This window comes from Mesoplodon mirus (assembly GCF_964341445.2).
Source record: "Mesoplodon mirus genome assembly, chromosome: 18".
Classification (NCBI taxonomy): Eukaryota; Metazoa; Chordata; class Mammalia; order Artiodactyla; family Ziphiidae; genus Mesoplodon; species Mesoplodon mirus.
In genome coordinates, this window is record NC_138994.1 from 64,322,704 (window position 1) to 64,344,388 (window position 21,685).

The window sequence follows — 21,685 nt, forward strand, 5'->3', positions numbered from 1 at the left end:
TTTGTCTTCAAGATGCCCTAAATCCACACACTTCTCTCCATCTCCATGGGCATCATCCCAGCCGCCTTTCTTTCAAGAGCCTCCTAACAGTCTTCCTCTTGCATTTAGAATAAAGACCAAAAACCTCTTTATCAAGGCCTAGGGGCTCTGCATGAACTGGCCCCTCCCCTCCAAATCTCACCTCCACTCTCCAAACCCTCCTTCCCATGTGTCAAGCTTGCTCGTCTCAGGACCATCCTGCAGGCACGTCCGGTGTCTGGAACCGTCCTCTGCCCACTCTGTGCATCGCAGCCTCCTTTTCCTCCTAAGAATCTGAGCCTCGTGAGCTGCTTTCTCAAGCAGGTTCCATCACTCTCAACCACAGCACCCAGGTCATTTCTTGCAAAGCATGCATCTCATTTTGTCATGACATATTTATTAGTTTACTGAACGTTTCCCTCGATTTATTACAGTTTCTCTGAGTGCAGCGGTCTTATCCCTTTCGTTCATCCAGTGCCACGCCCAGTGCTGGCCACAATACAGCCTTGATAAACATCTGTTGGATGGATTTTCTAGCTAAAAATATCACTTTTATCTTTAACAATTATTTTTCCCCTATTGCAAAAGCCATACTTTTCATTGTAGAAAAGATTAGAAAGTACAGATTAACAAATCAAAACATGTAATCTCACATTTAGAGATAGCTGCATTAGCCTTCAGGTGTCTTCTTCTAGGGCAATGTCAATGCATCTCTACCCACATACATAGGGATATATATGCTCCCAAGCCCTTCAACCTTCTGGGGTTACTCTTTCAACAGCCAAACAAAATGTCTTGGTCCCTGGGCACCACACAAAGGGAAATCAAGCCTTCTAGAGGGACTATAATGGGGCTTGGTATCCTAGGAGGAATAAACATTACAGATTGTGGCAATCAGTGACAAAAGCCTTTGGGGAGGTCCCTGGAAGAGGAAGAGGAAGCAGCTAACGTGGAGAACTGCCCAAAGCTAGAGGAAAAGGCTCTGGCTCATAATAAATGTGTTTGACTTAGTTTATTCCAAATGAGCCAGTTTAGTTTTCCCAGCAATCTCAAAATAGCCTTTGTCATACTTCAGCCAACCTGCCCAGCAAGATGCTAAGAGGAAGCCAACTGGGTTTCCAGACAAAACAGAGGGAACAGTTCTCACTGAGTCTGACTCCAGCCAAACTGAACCAAATGTGGGAAAAGTCTGATGACCTAGGAGCCCCCAGAGCTACTTAGAATATATGTGTAGTAAAGCATAGTAGGGCAGGGGAGCTCCTAGACAGTGTCAGGATCAAAACAGATGGACAGGCCTTGGTCAGCTACTTTTCATGTTAGTTTACCCGCCCAACAAGCCTGCACCTCAGGCAAGGTGATTTTTAACCCCTTTCACAGGGAGGTTCAGGAATTTGCCCCAAAGAGCAGAGCGGAGACTGGAACCCAGTCTGTTTGGCCTCAGAACCTGAACTCTTTCTGTGGATCAGAAAGATGGATATAAGGGGACCATAACCATCACTGAACTGCAGGGCTCTTCGTGGCATGATCCTGTGTTGTTCTTAGAAATAACGATAACTAACGTTTAGTGCATTGTGCTAAAATTCTTCTGTACGTATCTCAATTACTTCCCCTAACAACTCTATAAAGAAGGCATGGTTATTGTCTTGCCTTTGCAGATAAGAAAGGTGCAGAGAATCGGAATAACTTGCCCAAGGTCACACTACTAGTAAATGGCCGAGCTAGGATTCAAACCCAGAGAGTCTGGCTCCAAAACCCACACATTTATGCCCCATGCTATGCTCCTCCTACCAGAAATGGGGGCCAGAAGCTCGTAGACATGAATTCCCACAGTCCCAAAGCTCCATGCAGGGGCTGGGAAAGGGGGCTGGGGGAAGATGTGACTGTACACATAATTAAGGCATGAGCTTTGGAGTCAGGCAGTTCCAAGTTCACATCTCCCCTCACCTTGGAGGCTTCGAGCCTCCCTTCTCCACCCCAAACAACTCTGGATGTCATTTCCTTTCTGCTGTTTTCCAGGATTGTGATGTGCACACACAGAGGAACAGAAGTGCCATAACCCAGCCGGGGCTTTCCTATCTCCTGTGTCCAGCCGCTCCCTCTTTTCACCCAGTGTCAACAGACCACAGAACTGAGCACCTCCCCAGTGTCCCCCAAAAGGATGCACTCGGGACTTCCCTGGCCGTCCAGTGGTTAAGACTCAGCGCTGTGGGTTCGAGCCCTGGTCGGGGAACCAAGATCCCACATGCCGCGCAGCAGGGCCAAAATAGCCCCACAAAAAGCAAAACAAAACAGACAAACGACAAACAAAAGAACCAAAAGGATGCGCTCACCACAACAGGGGACAACAGAAACATTACTGAGGATTTCAAAGCGGAGCTGAGGAAGCGGATCTCCAGCGCACAGCTCACAGAAGACAGCAATTCCGTTCTTATCCTTCCATGCTTCTTTCCAGCCCGCCACCGGTTCTTCTGTCACCGCTCCCTCCCCGCTCCCCACACATCCTCTGCCCGGGGTGGCAGGTGGTGGCTGAGGGAGGACTTCCCTCTTTTCCAAGTCTCTCCTTCTCACTCTCCTCCTCTCATCCAAATTCCCCTTGGAGCCGCCCTCGGGTTAGCAAACCAGTCTTCCTCATCCAGCACAGCCTTTGGGGGCCTCCCTCCAGCCCAAGTTGTTAAAGGCTTTATTCCAAATAAGTGTTCTCTCCCTGCTTGGAATCCTGATTAATACATTAGCTCCCTCTACCAACCCTCCTTCGAAAAAGGAGGCTCTTTTGAGAAAGGAAGGCAATGGAAATGGGGCAGAACTGTTGTGCCTGTCTTGCCGGGAGGGGGGAGGCGGGGTTCATGTGCCTTGGCCTGCGCTGGCCTTGCCCCCATTTCCTCTGTTTGGAAAGGTCACTGGTTTCAAAGGTCTGGGCATGTCTGTCCTGAGCCCCTGTTTTTCCATCTCTGGGTTTCTAGCTTGTCCTAACAGCAAAAGGGATTTGTCTCTGGTGAAGGCTGCCAAAGTTAGTGGCAGGAATCTCTCCGAGAGCAATTACCTGGAAGAGCCCTCCCTGGAGCACAGGCTCTTTCGCTTCCGAAATGGAAAATTTGCACCTCATGCCAATTATTCCAGAGGGCACTTGGACCTTTACCAGCTGGAACACTAACGAGTCTTAAAGGGAAAGTGAGCAAGGGACAAGGGCCACCTTCCAGGCGCTAGGGCAGCAGGCAGGCGGCTTTTGAAGGAAAAGCCCAAAAGGTAATAATGAGCTGTGTCGCTGGTGGAACACGCTGGAATATACGCTAAAACCCATCAACGATGAAAGTTATACGCCCCAGTCTTTTTTTCTTTTTCTCCAAGAGAGTATAGATTTCGTCACCAAGTTCTACAACCCTCTCCTTTACCCTAGAGGTGAAATGTCTATTTTTCAAAAGACTTATGACATCAGAAACCTCCTAAAGTCCATACGTAAATTTGACCTGCTGAAGGTTAATTATTTATCACAATAATAGAATGGCTGAGGATGTTTGCAGGTTTCTTTTTAATCCCATTGGCTTTGAGATGCACTATACGATTTATTTGGGAAACAGATTTGCTACCTCTGTTAGGCTTTGCCTAAGACAAAACTCAGCTTTGCTTTCCCCAGGTGAACACTGATTGGAGTAGCTCAGAGGTGTGCAGACTGGCGGGAAGAAGCTGGCTCGGGTTGACATCCTGCCATGTGTAATCACAGACTGGATGGCCCCTCTACAGCTCGTCTGCAAGCACCCAAAGCTTCAATCCAGGATGAGTTAGAGGGAAAGAAGGCACCTTACAGGAACTGGTCAGACCTATCACACGTGGTTTGGCAGAGAGGACAGTGAGCGGGGAGATCTGGTCCAGAGAGTTCTTTACACCAGAAGACATCAAATTAAGCTACATCATTGGCGATGCTATTTCATTCTGAAGAGGGTCACCTACAGGCTGCTCTTTGCTTTTGAATCTGACCCTAATTTGGACTGCTGACAAATTCCTAATGGCAGGAAAAAGCAAGGGCCAGGATTGCTTCTAAACATCCCAGCAAAACATTTTACTGCCTTCGCTGCCCCCAGAAATGAGCACTTTTTTTTTGACAAACAACAACAAAAATCCCTGATTCCCCATTCCCAACATATCTGAGCCCCAAAGTTATCTGTGCTTTCACCAAAAGACATTCTAACATGACTTTCTTTTGACCTGGCATTTTGCTTCTCTTTTTTAGATTGACATTTTTGTTTTAAAATATTTTCTTAGTGGTTTCTTTTTCCCAGCTCAGAGGAAAACAGAGCTAGACTTGGGCTTTAGCAAATTAAAACAGGTTATTCTTCTCAGAGCAGAGTTAAATGTGTTCCCAGAGAGATGCCAATGCCACTTTATTTTTGGTTTCAGTTTTCTCAAGAGGACTTTTTAATAGTTCTTGGAGTAGGGATGGTAATCTCTGGAAACAAGATAAACTGGGATATATTTACCCTACCCCTACTCTCTTTTTTTTTCTTTTACACTTGAGGTAACTAAATTGGAAGTTGGACATCATGAGTCCTATAGTTTTACTTGGGATTTCCTGTTGTTGACACTAAAGTTTTCTTTTTTGTTGGAACCAGCAATACTTAAGCCAAACCTAATGACGTGTTCTCGAAGTACATTTGAAATGCTTTTTGCCGGGGCAGTAACTCTTTCCTTCTCTGGGCTGATGAAAGAGTGTAACAATGACATTCCCAGTTTCTAAAGCCACACGTATTTAGTTAGAATAAGGTTTGGCTGTATGTGGTAGAAAACCCAAACCACCAGTGGCTTAAAATGGAACTTTCTCTCTCCCATGCAAAGGGGAGGGAAGTGGAGGGAGTGGAATGGTGGGTGCATTCCTCAAAGTTCTCAGTGACTCTGGCCTCTTCCAGCTTGTCTCCCACGTGACTAGGCTTTTGTCCTTATGCTCATTATCCCAAATGATAGCATCCATATTACCAGCCAGTAAAGTAAAAAAAGAAGAGGAAAAAAAAAAGTCAAAAAGCACCCATTGGGGAAGGTTTCCATCCACTGCCAAGACAACACTTCTGCTTATATCTCACTGACCAGAACTTAATCACATGATCACACTTAGCTACAAGGGAGGCTGGGAAATGTAGTCTTTTTTTCTGGATGGCTGTGTGCCCACTTAAAAATTATATTTGTAGGAGAATTCCCTGGTGGTTGGGCAACTAAAATCCCACACACAAACCGTGCAGCGCGGCCAGAAAAAAAAAAGCAAACCCCAAATTATATTTCTATGACATACACTCTAGGTCTTATGTTCTTAAAATTAATGTTTCTATCAATTTTACCTTAAGAATTTTGAATCACCTTTTGAGATTACAATATAAAATGGTGTAAAATCAGTATTAGAAATGCTCCATTCTATAATATTCATATTCTTTTACCAGTAATTTTGCTACAATTTAATTAACTCAAAATTCAGAAAAAGTTTTAAACAAAAAAATACTCATTACATAGTTATATATAATCAGACACAATAAAAGGGATCAGAATGCCAAAATATGGGAGATTGATCAAATAAACCATGATATACATCCTTAATGAAATATGCATCTATTAAAAATTATGTTTACAGGGACTTCCCTGGCAGTCCGGTGGTTAGGACTCAGTGCTTTCACTGCTGGGGTCCAGGTTTGATCCCTGGTCAGGAAACTAAGATCCCACAAGCCATGTGGCACAGTCAGAAAAAAAAAATTATGTTTACAAAGAGTCCATGGTAACTTAGAAAACTGCCTACCCTGTTAAATAAAATTATAGGGATATAAACTTGCAGTACAGTTACAATTAACCTATATATAGAAAGAAAAACAAGTAAACAAAACAAAAAAATCAAACATTAAAATCCAAACCCCAATGGCTTTTTGGCTAGTAAGAACTTTAATGACTATTTTTCCTACATTTCTTTATTTTCCAAGTTTTCTTACTATTATACTTATTATATTAGAAATAAAAAATAAATCCTATTCTCTTGTCTCTTTAGATACCTACATTCAACCCACCTCATAGAGCTCAGTTTAATCCTTCTTCCTATACAAAAGCTTTTCCTGATTACCCTCTCTCTCTTTTTTAAAATGGAAAGTCAGCTTTTTTGACTTACCACCATCAAGGGGAATCCTCTGCTGGAGGAGTCTTGGGGTCTAAAGTGGGCTAGATCTCCCCTCTCCCTGCTCCTTGGCAGATACGATGCAGTCCTATGATCCGGGCACACTAATCAGATGACATGAAGCATGGGATATGCTTTAAAATAGTCCATTTCAGGGGATGGAAGGTAGACTAGCTGAAATAAGTTTGTTCATGAGTTGATTAACTGTTGAAAAGAGTGAGAGAAGCATAGTGGTTCATTATACCATTGTCTCTACTTTTGTATTTGTTTGAAATTTTCCATAATTAAAAAAAAAAGATACTTAGAATTTACTCCAGTTTCTGAAACTGGCTAACTATGCAACTTCAACAGTTCATTTAATTAGGGCAGTAACAACTGGGAACAAAGTCATTAGTAAATTTTAAGGCAGGAGGCAAATGTTATCACTGGCATCATTTAGGGCTGTTTCCATTCCAAGTGAAGGAAAATCTAATTCAAAATGGTTTAAGCAATTTATTGGATCCCATTCATGAAAAGTTAGAAAATACGACTCTTTTCAGCTTGTTAACCTAAAACAATAAACAGCGGTTATTTTATCAGCAAAATGGGTTTACTTGGGAGCAGCAAAAAATTGCAATTTGGGACATGCAATTACGGAAAACCACATGCAAGTCCCGGTAAAGCAAAGGAGAGGAAACTCTTTTATAGAGGAGAAGGGGAAGTTGGGAGGGGCTATTACAAACAAAATGTCCATTAGAGGAAAACTGGAAGTTTCCCAGTATAGTGGCTTTTCATTGGCTGAGTCGTGACAGTCTCTCATTGGCTGAGCTGTTGCCAAGCGAAGAGAATCTTTTTTCTTCCTTCTGGAGGTGATAAAGTATTGTCACTTCCCGCTGGAGATGCAAGGTACGCCTCTTCCGGTTGGGATCTGAACTGTAGGTGAATGAGATCTCCCCTTTCTGGCCTCCTGACTATTTTAGTAGGGTTTCCCTTTATTAATTTTCACAAGGCGTTGTTCGAGCCAGGGTTCAACCATGCCACTGCACTGGGACTCTCTATATCTCTCTGTCTCCTGGCTCTGCCTTCTGCCAAGTTAGCTTCACCCTTGGACTTCACAAGGTGCTTCCTCAGGTTCACATCTGATCTGGTTCAAGTCTAGCAAAAACAAGAGAGGAGCAGTTGCGGTTGCCACCCCTCCCCCATGCACACACACACACACACACGCACGCACACACACACACACAATATTACATTCATCTTTGTATCCCACCATCACCCAACACAGTCCTCGCACATGAAAGGGGTTCAACAAATGCTTCTAAATGCCTTTTTGAATGGAAAACTTTTTGCCAGTGTACAACTGCAGGGCCAACCAGGCAGACTTGGAAAAGGAATTTTGCGACACCATAGAGAGAAATTTCATTAGACCTGATGACTAATGTCTGATAATCCCATGGGGGATAATGCCATTTGCCAGGCTTCCCAAGAGATAAGCCTTTACAAACAAAAAAACCTTCCTCTTTCTGTGGAATGATTAACAATAACAGCAGCCAGTGCTGACTGAGGGCTTAATCCATGCCCTTCACATTTCATCATCACAACAACCCTATTATTATCCTCATTTTACAAATGAGGAAGTTGAGGCACAGAACAATTAAGTCAATTACTGTAGGTCATCTGGCTAGTAGTAACCTGAGCCAGGACTGAATTCTGGCGACAGAGCTGGTTCTTTTAATCCCTCTCCTTCTTGGTCTTGCTGATACTTCCAAGCACTCTTTCTCAAACACTCTCCCTTGCAAGTCAGCCTCCAGCACCTGGCCGTTAAGTGTTACAAGTTCTCACAGGATTCTTCCTAGGCCCTCCTCTCCTCTCACTGTCTAGATTCTATCCCTGTGCAATTGCATTAAGGCCCTTGGGTTCAGCTGCCATCAGTATCAGGACTGCATTTGCCTACATACAGTTGGCCTTCTGTACCCATGGATGAGGAACCCACGGATACAGAGGGCCAACTATGTCATTTTGTGTAAGGGACCTGACCTTCCTCAGATTTTGGCATCCTTTTGGGGAGGGTTCTGGAACCGTTAGGGGAACCACTGACCAAAACCACCCCTCCTGGCCAGACAAGATCATAACCACTTGCATGAGTTATCTTACAACAGGAGGTCCTGGTAAGGAACTAATGGAACTAATAAGCTACCGCCAACCGGAAGAATTTGGTAAAGGTCACAAGGAGAGAGGAGACTCCTGTCCATATGTCCTACCAACCTCTCAGAATCCTTCTTGCTGGAATCCATCTTGGCTGAGCAATGCACGGGCCACCAGGAAGGACCCTGAGTCAGAATGATTGACTGGAGATAACCTGGAAACTAACCCCATTACCCTAAAACCTGAGACTGTGAGCCACGTGGCACAGCAGATCTTCCGGGTTCCCTTACCCTGATGCTCTCCGCCCGGGCGCCCCTTCCCAACAAAGTCTCTTGCTTTGCCAGCATGTGTCCCCTTGGACAATTCATTTCTGAGTGTTAGACAAGAGCCCCGGGAGGGATCCCCTTTCCTGCAACAGAACTAATCCCCCATGGATACTGAGGGACGACTGTCCAGCTAAAAAAGTGAGTATACTAGCTTAACCAAACGGGGGCTTGTTTTTCTAGTAAGATTAAAAATACTATATATCTATATATGTATATGTATAGCTATACATGTATACATATAGCTGATTCACTTTGTTATACAGCAGAAACTAACGCATCATTGGAAAGCAGTTAGACTCCAATAAAGATGTTAAAAAAAAATACATGATCTGGGCTCTGCCATGTCATCAGCGTCCTAGGGACCCTTGACTGTTCCTCTCCACCATCCTCACATGTAGCTTTCACTCTCACGCTCTTTTTGCCTTAAATAACAAGATAGATGCTCTGCCCCCAGCTTCAAGTTCATATTCCAGGCAGGTAGATGGGAGAAAGACAAAACTTTATGAAAGCCTCATCTATCACTTTGTATAAAGCTTCCTGGAACTCTTACCTGGCTACTTCTGTTTACCTCTTTGGTCAGAGCTGGCAAGTTCCAGCAGCCAGGAAGTCAGGGAAGGTATATTTAACTAGGCACATGGTATCCTGAACAAATTTAAGACTCTGATAGAATGGAGGAAATTTATATATATACAATGAAATACTATTCAGCCATGAGAAAGAAGGAAATTCAGCCATTTGCATCCAACAACATGGATGGAACTTGAGGGCATAATGCTAAGAGATAAGTCAGACAGAGAAAGACAAATACTATATGATATCACTTGTACGCGGAATCTAAAAAGCTGAACTAAAAACAGAGAATAGAATGGTGGTTACCAGGGGCTGGGGGCATGGGGTCGGGTGGGTGGGGGAACTGGGAGATGTTTAAGGGTACAAACTTGCTACTAGTAAATAAAAAAGTTCTGGAGATCTAAATGTATAGCATAGTACTTATAGTCAACAATCCTCTATTATAAACTTCAAAATTGCTAAGAGACTAGATTTTAATTGTTCTCATCACAAAAAAGAGATGATAATTAGGTGATGTGATAGAGGGGTTAGCAAACACTATTGTAGTAATCATATTGCAACACAGAAATGTGTCAAACCAACACACTTAAACTTATACAATGTCATGTCAATTATATCTCAACTGGGAAAAAAAAGGAAGAGAAATGATATTGGGAAGACAATCAACACACCATTTATACACCATTGACCTCAAATTTATAATTCTATCTCAGATCCCTGCACAAATTGAAGCTGAGTTGAGTTTATGCTGGACTCTCTTTCCTGTTGCAATAGTATTACTGAATAAAGTCTAGCCTCACCACTTTAGCTAGTGTTCAGCTTTGTTTATCTTTGATACCATGTGTTGTTCAGGCACACATTCTCTGCCCTTTTCTTGCAGGATCTTTTTGATCTTCAAATGTCCTTTTTTCTTCTATTGCAAAATCAAAAGCTATAGTTTCCCCACGTTTCTTAAGTAGGCTTCAGGAGCTTAGGTTGGAAAGTCAAAAGTTAACTGTTCCTTTCTGTTTGCATTCCTGTTTTAACAACTCCAATTCTTCCCAAGGCATTTAAGATGTCTCTGGATGATTAGGTGAAGGATCACATACTCAGTAGAATAGAGAAGAAAGCCACAAAGATTAATAATTTCAAAATATTATCTTGCTGTAGATACAGAATGCTTGTGTCAATAAATATAAAGAGAAGCCAACAATAGATGACATAAACCATTATATATCAATTTCATGGAATTGCGAGTCAATAAATTTCATAATTTCAAAAATTACATAAATAACTGGAAAGTTTGTTGTTGCTTTACTTACTATTACTGGTTTATCATTATTTGTTTATTTGGCTGCGTTGGGTCTTAGTTGTGGCACATAGGATCTTCATTGTGGCAGGTGGGATCTTTCGTTTTTGTGCATGGGTTCTCCGTTGTGGTGCACCGGCTTCTCTAGTTGTGGCACATGGGCTCCAGAATGAGCGGGCTCAGTAGTTGCGGTGCACGGGCTTAGTTGCCCTGCAGCATGTGGGATCTTAGTTCCCCAACCAGGGATCAAGCCCAACCCACATCCCCTGCATTGGAAGGCAGATTCTTAACCACTGTGCCACCAGGGAAGCCCCCTCATTGGAGTTTTGATTTCCATTTCTCTAATGATTAGTGATGCTGAGCATCTTTTCATGTGCCTCTTGGCCATCTGTATGTCTTCCTTGGTGAAATGTCTATTTAGGTCTTTCACCCATTTTTTAACTGGATTGTTTTTTTTTTTGATACTGAGCTCCATGAGCTGTTTGTATATTTTGGAGATTAATCCTTTGTCTGTTGTTTCATTTGTAAATATTTTCTCCAATTCTGAGGGTTGTCTTTTTGTCTTGTTTATGGTTTCCTTTGCTGTGCAAAAGCTTTTAAGTTTAATTAAATCCCATTTGTTTATTTTTGTTTTTATTTCTGTTACTCTAGGAGGTGGGTCAAAAAAGATCTTGCTGTGGCTTATGTCAAAGAGTATTTTTCCTATGTTTTCCTCTAAGAATTTTATAGGGTCTGGTCTTATTTAAGTCTTTAATCTATTTGGAGTTTATTTTTGTGTATGGTGTTAGATAGTGTTCTAATTTCATCCTTTTCCATGGAGCTGTCCAGTTTTCCCAGCACCACTTATTGAAGAGGCTGTCTTTTCTGCCTTGTGTGTTCTTGCCTCCTTTGTCGTAAGTTAGGTGCCTGTATGTGTGTGGGTTTATCTCTGGGCATTCTATCTTGTACCATTGATCTATATTTCTGTTTTTGTGCCATTACCAAACTGTCTTCATTACTGTAGCTTTGTGGTATAGCTTGAAGCCCGATTCCTCCAACTCAGTTTTTCTTTCTCCAGATTGCTTTGGCTATTTGGGGTCTTTTGTGTTTCCATACAAATTGTAAAATTTTTTGTTCTAATTCTGTGAAGAATGACATTGGTAGTTTGATAGGGATTGCACTGAATCTGCAGATTGCTTTGGTTAGTAGAGTCATTTTCACAATATTGATTCTTCCAGTCTAAGAACATGGTATATTTTTCCATCTGTTTATGTCATCTTTGATTTCTTTCATCAGTGTTTTATAGCTTTGAGTACAAGTCTTTCGCCTCCTTAGGCAGGGTTATTTCTAGGTATTTTATTCTTTTTGTTGCAGGGGTAAATGGGAGTGTTTCCTTAATTTCTCTTTCTGATTTTTCACTGTTGGTGTATAGGAATGCCAGAGATTTCTGTGCATTAATTTTGTATCCTGCAACCTTAACAAATTCATTGAATAGTTCTAGTAGTTTTCTGGTGACATCTTTAGGATTTTCTGTGTACAGTATCATGTCATTGGCAAACAGTGACAGTTTTACTTCTTTTCCAATTTGTATTCCTTTTATTGGTTTTTCTTCTCTGATTCCTGTGGCGAGGACTTCCAAAACTATGTTGAATAAGAGTGGCGAGAGTGGACATCCTTGTCTTCTTGCTGATCTTAGTGGAAATGCTGTCAGTTTTTCACCATTGAGTATGATGCTTGCTATGGGTTTGTCACATATGGCCTTTATTATGTTGAGGTAGGTTCCCTCTATGCCCATATTCTGGAGAGTTTTCATCATAAACCAGTGTTGAATTTTGCCAAAAGCTTTTTCTGCATCTATTGAGATGATCATATGGTTTTTATTTCTTAATTTGCTAATGTAGTGTATCACACTGATTGATTTGCATATACTGAAGAATCCTTGCATCCCTGGGATAAAGCCCACTTGATCATGGTGTATGATCCTTTTAATGTGTTGTTGGATTCTGTTTGCTAGTATTTTGTTCAGGATTTTTACATCTATGTTCATCAGTGATATTGGTCTGTAATTTTCTTTTCTGTGTGTGATTATCTTTGTCTGGTTTTGGTGTCAGTGTGATGGTAGCTTCGTAGAATGAATCTGGGAGTGTTTTTCCCTCTGCAATTTTTTGGAGGAGTTTGAGAAGGATCGGTGTTAGCTCTTCTCTAAATGTTTGATAGAATTCTCCTGTGAAGCCATCTGGTCCTGGACTTTTGTTTGTTGGAAGATTTTAAATTATGGTTTCAATTTCAGTGCTTGTGATAGGTCTGTTTATATTTTCTAATTCTCCCTGGTTCAGTCTTGGAAAATTGTACCTTTCCAAGAACTTGTCAATTTCTTCGTGGTTGTCCATTTTATTGGCATATAGTTGTTTGTAGTAGTCTCTTATTTATTTCTGCAGAGTCAGTTGTGATTTCTCCTTTTTCATTTCTAATTTTATTGATTTGTGTCCTCTCCCTTTTTTTCTTGATGAGTCTGGCTAAGGGTTTATCAATTTTATCTTCCCAAGGACCAGCTTTTAGTTTTATTGATCTCTGCTATTGTTTTCTTCATCTACTTCATTTATTTCTGCTCTGATCTTTATGATTTCTTTACTTGTACTGACTTTGGGTTTTCTTTGTTCTTCATTCTCTAGGTGTTTAAAGTGTAGGGTTAGATTGTTTTATTTGAGATTTTTCTTGTTTCTTGAGGTGACTGTATTGCTATAAACTTCCCTCTTACAACTGTTTTTGCTCTGCCCCACAGATTTTGGCTTCTCATTGTCATTTATTTCAATGTATTTTTAAATTTCTTCTTTGATTTCTTCCATGATCTCTTGGTTATTTAGTAGTGCACTGTTTAGCCTCTATGTATTTGTGTTTTTTACAGTTTTTTTTTCCTGTAATTGATTTCCAATCTCATAGCATTGTGGTCAGAAAAGATGTTTGATACTATTTCAATTTTCTTAAATTTTCCAAGGCTTGCTTTGTGACCCAAGGTATGATCTATCCTGGAGAATGTTCTCTGTGCACTTGAGAAGAAAGTGTACTCGGCCACTTTTCGGTGGAATGTTCTAAATATCAATTAGATCTATCTGGTCTATTGTGTCATTTAAAGCTTGTGTTTCCTTATTTATTTTCTGTTTGGATGATCTGTCCATTGGTGTAAGTGGGGTGTTAAAGTCCCCTACTATTATTGTGTTACTGTTGATTTCTCTTTTCATGGTTTTTAGCATTTGACATATGTATTGAGGTGCTCCTATGTTGGGTGCATAAACCTTTATAATTATTATATCTTCTTCTTGGATTGATCTTTTGATCATTATGTAGTGTCCCTCCTTACCTCTTGTAACAGTCTTTATTTTAAAGTCTATTTTATCTGATATGAGTATTACTACTCCATCTTTCTTTTGATTTCCATTTGCATGGAATATATTTTTCCACCCCTTCACTTTCCGTCTGTATGTGTCCCTAGGACTGAAGTGAGCCTCCTGTAGGCAGCATATATATGGGTCTTGTTTTTGTATCAATTCAGCCAGTCTGTGTGTTTTGGTTGGGGCATTTAATCCATTTACATTCAAGGTTATTATCAATATGTATGTTCCTATTACCATTTTCTTAATTGTTTTGGGTTTGATTTTGTAGGTCTTTTTCTTCTCTTGTGTTTCCCACTTAGAGAAGTTTCTTTAGCATTTGTTGTAAAGCTGGTTTGGCGGTGCTGAATTCTCTAGCTTTTGCTTGTCTGAAAAGCTTTTGACTTCTCCATCGAATCTGAATGAGATCCTTGCTGGGTAGAGTAATCTTGGTTGTAGGTGTTTTTCTTTCATCACTTTAAGTATATCCTGCCACTCCTTTCTGGCCTGCAGAGTTTCTGCTGAAAAATCAGCTGATAACCATATGGGATTCCTTTGTACGTTATTTTTTGCTTTTCCCTTGCTGCTTTTAATATTTTTTCTTTGAATTTAATTTTTGTTAGTTTGATTAATATGTCTTGGTGTGTTTCTCCTAGGGTTTATCCGTATGGGAGTCTCTGTGCTTCCTGGACTTGGGTGCCTATTTCCTTTCCCATGTTAGGGAAGTTTTCCACTATAGTCTCTTCAGATATTTTCTCAGACCCTTTGTTTCTCTCTTCTTCTTCTGGGACCCCTATAATTCGGATGTTGGTGTGTTTAGTGCTGTCCCAGAGGTCTCTGAGATTGCCTTCAATTCTTTTTTATTTAATAAATTTGTTTATTTATTTATTTTTGGCTGCGTTGGGTCTTCATTGCTGCGCATGGGCTTCCTCTAGTTGCGGTGAGCGGGGGCTACTCTTCGTTGCAGTGCATGGGCTTCTCATTGCAGTGGCTTCTCTTGTTGCAGAGCATGGGCTCTAGAGCACAGGCTCAGTAGTTGTGGCTCACAGGCTTAGTTGCTCCTCAGCATGTGGGATCTACTTGGTCAGGGCTCGAACTCGTGTCCCCTGCATTGGCTGGCAGATTCTTAACCACTGTGCCACCAGGGAAGCCCCCTGTCTTCAATTCTTGTCATTCTTTTTTCTTTATTCTGCTCCTTGGCAGTTATTTCCACCATTTTGTCTTCCAACTCACTTATTCATTTTTCTGCCTCAGTTATTCTGTTATTGATTTCTTCTCATGTATTTTTCATTTCAGTTATTGTGTTGTTCATGTCTGTTTGTTTGTTCTTTACTTCTAGATCTTCGTTAAGCATTTTTTTTTTTTTTTTTTTTGACGCGGGCCTCTCATTGTTGTGGCCTCTCCCATTGCAGAGCACAGGCTCTGGATGCTCAGGCCCAGCGGCCATGGTTCACGGGCCCAGCCATTCCGCGGCATGTGGGATCTTCCCAGACCGGGGTACGAACCCGTGTCCCCTGAATCGGCAGGCGGACTCTCAACCACTGAGCCACCAGGGGAGCCCCAAGCATTTCTTGTATTTTCCCAATCCATGTCTCCATTCTATTTCTTAGATTCTGGATCATGTTCACTATCATTACTCTGAATTCTTTTTCAGGTAGGTTGCCTATTTACTCTTCATTTATTTGGTCTTGTAGGTTTTTACCTTGCTCCTTCATGTGTGACACTGTTTTGTCATCTTTTTATTTTATTTTTTTTGATGGGTGGGATTGTGTTCCTGTCTTACTGGTTGTTTGGCCTGAGGCTTCCAACACTGGGGTTTTTTAGGCTATTGTGTAGAGCTGGGTCTTGGTGCTGAGATGAGGAACTCCATGAGATCTCACTCCTATGAATATTCCCTGGGGGCTGAGGTTCTCTGTTAGTTCAGTGGTTGGGACTCAGAGCTCCCACCGCAAGAGCTTTGGCCCAACCCTGGGCTCGTGAACCAAGATCCTTCAAGCTGCCTGGGGCAGCAAGAAAAAAAAGGTAAAAAATAAAATTAGACTAGTAAACTAACAGATATGTTAGGAAGAATATAAAAATAAAAATATAGATGAATCAACAACTGGAAGGTACATGAGTACCACAATAGTAAAAAAGAGGAGAAGGGAAAAGGAAAAAAAAAGGGTGGGGAAAGGCCTTGGCTGTGGAGGGCAGGGACTAAACAAGGGAAAGGTTTGGGCGGTGGGTGGGCCCAATGCTCAGGACCCACAGAGTCAGAAAACGCCCTGGGAGCTGTGGGGTGTGGGGCTTAGGTTCAAGAAACAGAAGGGGCCCAGGCGTACCACCCATCCCTGGTCTCAGAGGGCAGGGGACCTCACCTGGGAGCCCAGCAGGCTTCCTGGGCTCAAGTGGGCAGGGCAAACGCCCTCCTCTCCTCTCCTGCTCCTCCGGTCTGGAAGGGCCCCTCTCACCTGCCTCTCCTGATCTCCCCGGCTTCCCTCCTATGCCCTCAAAGGCCCACATGGGCTGGAGGGGGCTTTGGAGGGCAGGGGATCAGCCTGGGAGCTCAGCAGCCTCCCTGTTCCTGAGTGGGCATGGCAATCACCCTCCACTCCTCTCCTGCTCCTCCTGGTTGGCTCCTTCCACCTGCCTCTCCTGATCTCCCCAGCCTCCCGCCTATGCCCCCAGGACCTACGTGGCCTGGATGGTGCTTTGGAGTGGGGGTACCAGCCTGGGAGCTCAGCAGGCTCCTCGGCCCGAGTGGGCCAGGCGATCGCCCTCCGCTCCTCTCCTGCTCTTCCTGGAGAGTCCCTCCCGCCTGCCCCTCCTGATCTCCCCACCCTCAGTGGCACCAATCCTGTCTGGCCTCCACTGCTCCTCCCCCCTTAGTCCCCCTACATCCTACCGGTTCGCTTTGGCATTCCTCCCATCTCCTTGGGCATCAGAGTCCCCCACCAGCAGCCAGCAGGTGCCCTAGTTGTGGGGAGATGCTAACTCCACATCTTCCCACACCGCCATCTTGACTCCCTCTATTTTGTATATAGTAGTGTGTATATGTTAATCTCAAACTCCTACTTTCTCCCTCCCCCCAACCTTTCCCCTTTGGTAACCATAAGTTTGTTTTCTATGTCTGTGAGTCTGTTTCTGTTTTGTAAATAAGTTTATTAATGTCATCTTTTTAGATTCCACAGGTAAGTGATATCCTATGATATTTGTCTTTCTGTCTGACTTCACTTGGTGTGATCATCTCTAGGTCCACCCATGTTGCTGCAAACGGTGTTATTTCATTTTTTTATGGCCGAGTAACATTCCATTGTATATACATATCCCATCTTCTTTATCCATTTCTCTGTCGATGGACATTTAGGTTGCTTCTATGTCTTGTCTATTGTAAATAGTGCTCCAGTGAACACTGGGGTGCATATAACTTTTCAAATTATGGTTTTCTCCAGATATATGCCCAGGAGTGGGATTGCTGGATCATGTGGTAGTTCTATTTTTAGTTTGTTTTTTTTAAACATCTTTATCAGAGTATAATTGCTTTACAATGGTGTGTTAGTTTCTATTATATAACAAAGTGAATCAGCTATACGTATACATATATCTCCATATCTCCTCCCTCTTGCGTCTCCCTCCCACCCTCCCTATCCCACCCCTCTAGCTGGTCACAAAGCACCAAGCTGATCACCCTGTGCTATGCGGCTGCTTCCCACTAATTATCTGTTTTACATTTGGTAGTGTATATATGTCCATGCCACTCTCTCACTTTGTCCCAGCTTACCCTTCGCCCTCCCCATGTCCTCAAGTCTATTCTCTACGTCTGCGTCTTTATTCTATTTTTAGTTTTTTTAAGGAACCTCCATACTGTTCTCCATAGTGGTTGTACCAATTTACATTTCCACCAACAACGTAGGAAAGTTCCCTTTTCTCCACACCCTCTGCAGCATTTACTGTTGCAGAGTTTTTAATGATGGCCCTTCTGACCACTGTGAGGAGACACCTCATTCAGAAGGGCTTTCGTATTGGCACACTCAGCCTACAACCTGCTCGATTACCTACCCTACAGCATAGATAGACCTCCGTAAAGTGTAACTAACCTTGCAACAGATGGCCCTAAGTCAGGGGCACAGTTCCTCGTGAGAAATACAATTCTTGTTCTTGCTATCATTGAAGACGTTGCTCCCAAGACTTCTGCAACAGTGAACTACATCTGCCAACAAAGTTGGAAAAAGAACAGCACAAATGAAAAGGTCAAGTTTCGGAAACGAGAAAATGTGGCCAATTTTCATGCACAGATACGGCAAAAAGTGGGTATCACTGAATGTTGAAATCCCAGTCAGAGCCAATGAGGAAGGTAAGCACCTAGAACAAAGCAAACTCAAGTGCACTCGGGGACTGCACAATTTGGAGGAAGTCCATTGTGTTCACTCCTCATTCCCACTCTGGAGTGCCAGTCAGCCAAACAACTAGCGAACCCTGAAGGCCTACCCTGTACCAGGGCCCCAGGAAGTAATCACTAGAAGACTGAGGATCACAGAGTACTGGTAGAGGGCTATGAGACTGAGTAAGGGGGCTCCTAACTTCCCAGGGGAATCAGGGAAGGCTTATGAGAGAAGGTCAGGTTTATGCTGAAACCTGAAAGATGAGTAAGAAGGTAGCTACGTGGGGAGGGGTAGGAGGTCTTTCAATAAGAAGGACACATGAAAAGTCCAGTGTTGGGTGCTGAAGAGTGGAGAGGGGAAAGGTTTCTTCCCTGTTTCTGGCTTTAAGTCTTCCTGAAGACTCAGATCTCTTGCCCCACTTTAATGCTCTACAATGAGGAAGCCTGAGTTATCTGATGGGTATCTGTTTTGTGGCAGTCTCAGCCTATGGACAGTGATGCTACCTATCTGCTAGGAATGCCTGCGGGCACTCACCTGGGCCCCTGCTACTTGTGGTGAGCCTCCTCTTCCCCTACTGGAGCCAGTGTTGTGGCTGGATTAGCTCTTGTTCTGATCATGACTGTAAGATGTACCTCACAGTAACCCTCAGGGAACTTTGAAAAAGCAAGGTTGATTACTCACAAGCCCTGGAGGGTACAGGCATGCCTGGGGCCTACATACTGAGGTCATGGCCAAAGAGAAAGAGAGTGCATACCTGGGTTCTGCCTTTACTGGGGTGCCTAGAGTTTCATGAGTTCACTCTTTATTGGTTAATTTAGAACACAGGATTGCGAATGAAGGAGCAGGAAGGGAAAAAGCAGGATCACTCGAGCAGTCAGTCCTCTAGGTCACCCAGGGCTTTCTAAAGGGGGAACTTCATAGGTGCAGTGGCCTGGCTCTTTATGTACTTGTGTAGCTGGCAATGTGTTTATTCAATCGAAAGTTTAACATCAGGCACCTACATTACAATCAAATAAGTCAATTGTCAGGCACTTACACTACAATATCATCCAAAGTTTAGTGCAGGAAATAGAGAGCACTGTAGGTATTTTGGGTAGGAAAGGATTTATCAGTATCAGTGCTCACTACTTCATTGGAAAGACTGGAAGGAGGGAAGAAATGGCTCGAGGATAGGGTCTCCAGGGGTGAGTCCAAGAACATGGAAGAACCCGTCCACTACTGTAGCTCCTACCACTGGAACACTGATTTAACACAGACCACCACAGTTGTAAGTCAGGGACCAGGAGCCCTCAGACAAGAAGATGCCCCCCCAAAAGATCCTTCATACACAGGAAGAATGGGTACTGGAACGTTGCTGCTGAAAAATCTCACGATTCTACAACCTGGCTTGTGAGAAACAAAACAAAACAAAACAAAAAAAACCAAAAGGGCCACCATCTAATTTCCACCTTATTTACAACACGAATCCTAGCTACAAAGGCATCTGTGGGTATAACTTTGGCTTTCTGACCTCTGCACTCTGGAAGATGCCTATGAGGGTGGGCTGGCAGTTAAAAGCTAATTCATAGTGTTCATCACATGGGGCACAGATGGTGGTCTACACTTCTTGACTGGATAGAGCCAATCTAGCATGAGTGCTGGCTTGGGGGGATTTGGCTTTCTTTTTCCCTCTCTACCAGGGTGAGCAGGAGGCAGTGTCTGCCCTACACACTGTACCTTTCCCTTGGATGGGCTGGTCCAAGGTCAAGACTGGGTATTTGGAATTAGCAAGTGCATTCTGATTCAAACACTAAGCTACGTCTTCCAATTTATTTTGGTTTTCTTATCTGCTGACTTTATTGTGTTGTTTTCAATTGTTTCAGAACTTGGGTAAGGAAGAGGATATAATTTATAGGGCCCTCTCCAGGAACCCAACTTCTAATAGCACTGCAGTGAAAAGAGAAAGGGGTAGAGAGACACCAATGAGGCTGAAGACGGCCCTGATTCTATTAGGTCTTTGGATCTGGTTAAGGATTTTGGACTTGAACCTAAGGCCATGGGGAAGCCCATTCTTCCATCTCAGGAGTGTGAGGTGCAAGGAGAGCCTGAAAGTCTACACATCACCATACTTTCTCCTCTGACCCCTCTCATGACAAGAAGAGTTCTGAGGTGAAGAAAGACAGAGGGAGGTATGAGAAAATGAGTGCTGGCCCACCTGGTAGACAGTCTCTCAATGGCTCTCAGCGATGTCTGCTTCCTGTATTCATGCCCTTGTGTGATTCCCTCCACTTGAACAGGGCAGGACATACTGACTTGCTTCTTTAGAATAGGCAAAGCTGATAAGATAGCACACTGGGATTTGGCTATAAAGGACGGTGACCTGTACCTTGCTCACTTTCTCTCCCTGATTCTTCTCTCTCACTTTGCCACATCATGCGCTGCCCTGCGGAGAGATTCACATGGCAAATAACTGAGAGAGGCCCTCAGTCCAACCGCCTGTGATGAGCTGAGTCTTGCCAACAATCTCATGAGCGAGCTTGAAAGCAGATCCTTCCCCAGTTGAGCCTTGAGATGACTGCAGCTCTGGCTAATACCTTGATGGCAGCCCCAGGAGAGACCCCAACTTGACCCACAGAAACGATCAGATAATAATGTTCTAAGTCACTACATTTTGGGGTGTTTTATTATGCAGCAATAGGTAACTAATACTAATCCATCAAATAAGGAGTCCCTAGGTCTCTCTGGACTTTGCTTCTTACCAAAGCGGTTGGTCAAAAAAAAACAAACAAACAAAGAAAAAAACCCAAAGTGACTGGTCCATCCTGCAGCAGGGGACCACAACAAAATCTAGGTGCCTCTGCCATTAGTGAATAAGGGCCCCAAGGAAGGTTCCCAATACAGACAGTCCACGACTTACAATGGTTTGACTTACAATTTTTCGACTTTCGATGGTGCAAAAGCAATATGCATTCAGTAGAAACCATACATCAGATTTTGAATTGTGATCTTTCCCCGGGCAGCGATACCTGGTACAACACTCTCTTGTGATGCTGGGCAGCAGCAGCCACAGCTCCCAGTCGGCCACATGATCATGAGACACTGACAACCATTCCTTCACTTTCAGTACAGTATTCAACAAATTACATGAGATATTCAACAGTTTATTATAAAATAGGCTTTGTGTTGGATGATTGTGCCCAACCGTAGGCTAATGGAAGTGTTCTGAGCACACTTTAAGGTAGGTTAGGCTAAGCTAGGTAAGCTAGGTAGGTTAGGTATACTAAATGCAGTGTTGACTTATTTTCAACTTACAATGGATTTATCAGGATATAACCCCATCAAAGTCGAGGAAGATCTGTTCTTATTGCTCAAGATCCCAGCATCCACCTCCCTTAGGCACCTGAACAACTAAACAGACCATATGGACCCACAACATCCAATCTTCCAGAATAAGAACTAAGGGGACAATCTAAAAATTAACCAAAAGAACAGGATGCGGAATGAGATTATTCTATAACTACCCTCATTCAAAGATA

The 21,685-nt window shown here is 43.0% G+C and overlaps 1 long non-coding RNA gene across 2 annotated transcripts; it reads right to left on the reverse strand.

Annotated features, from left to right (window-relative positions):
* Window positions 1-6,366: 6,366 nt before the first annotated feature.
* LOC309793234 lies at window positions 6,367-21,397 on the reverse strand. Of its 2 annotated transcripts, none has more exons than XR_014291895.1 (3): window positions 20,365-21,397; window positions 17,886-17,998; window positions 6,367-7,288 (listed from the first exon to the last, which is right to left on the reverse strand). It is a non-coding gene; the product is annotated as an uncharacterized lncRNA (long non-coding RNA). The 2 variants fall into 2 exon arrangements; XR_014291896.1 differs by lacking the exon at window positions 20,365-21,397 and adding an exon at window positions 18,705-18,778.
* Window positions 21,398-21,685: the final 288 nt, after the last annotated feature.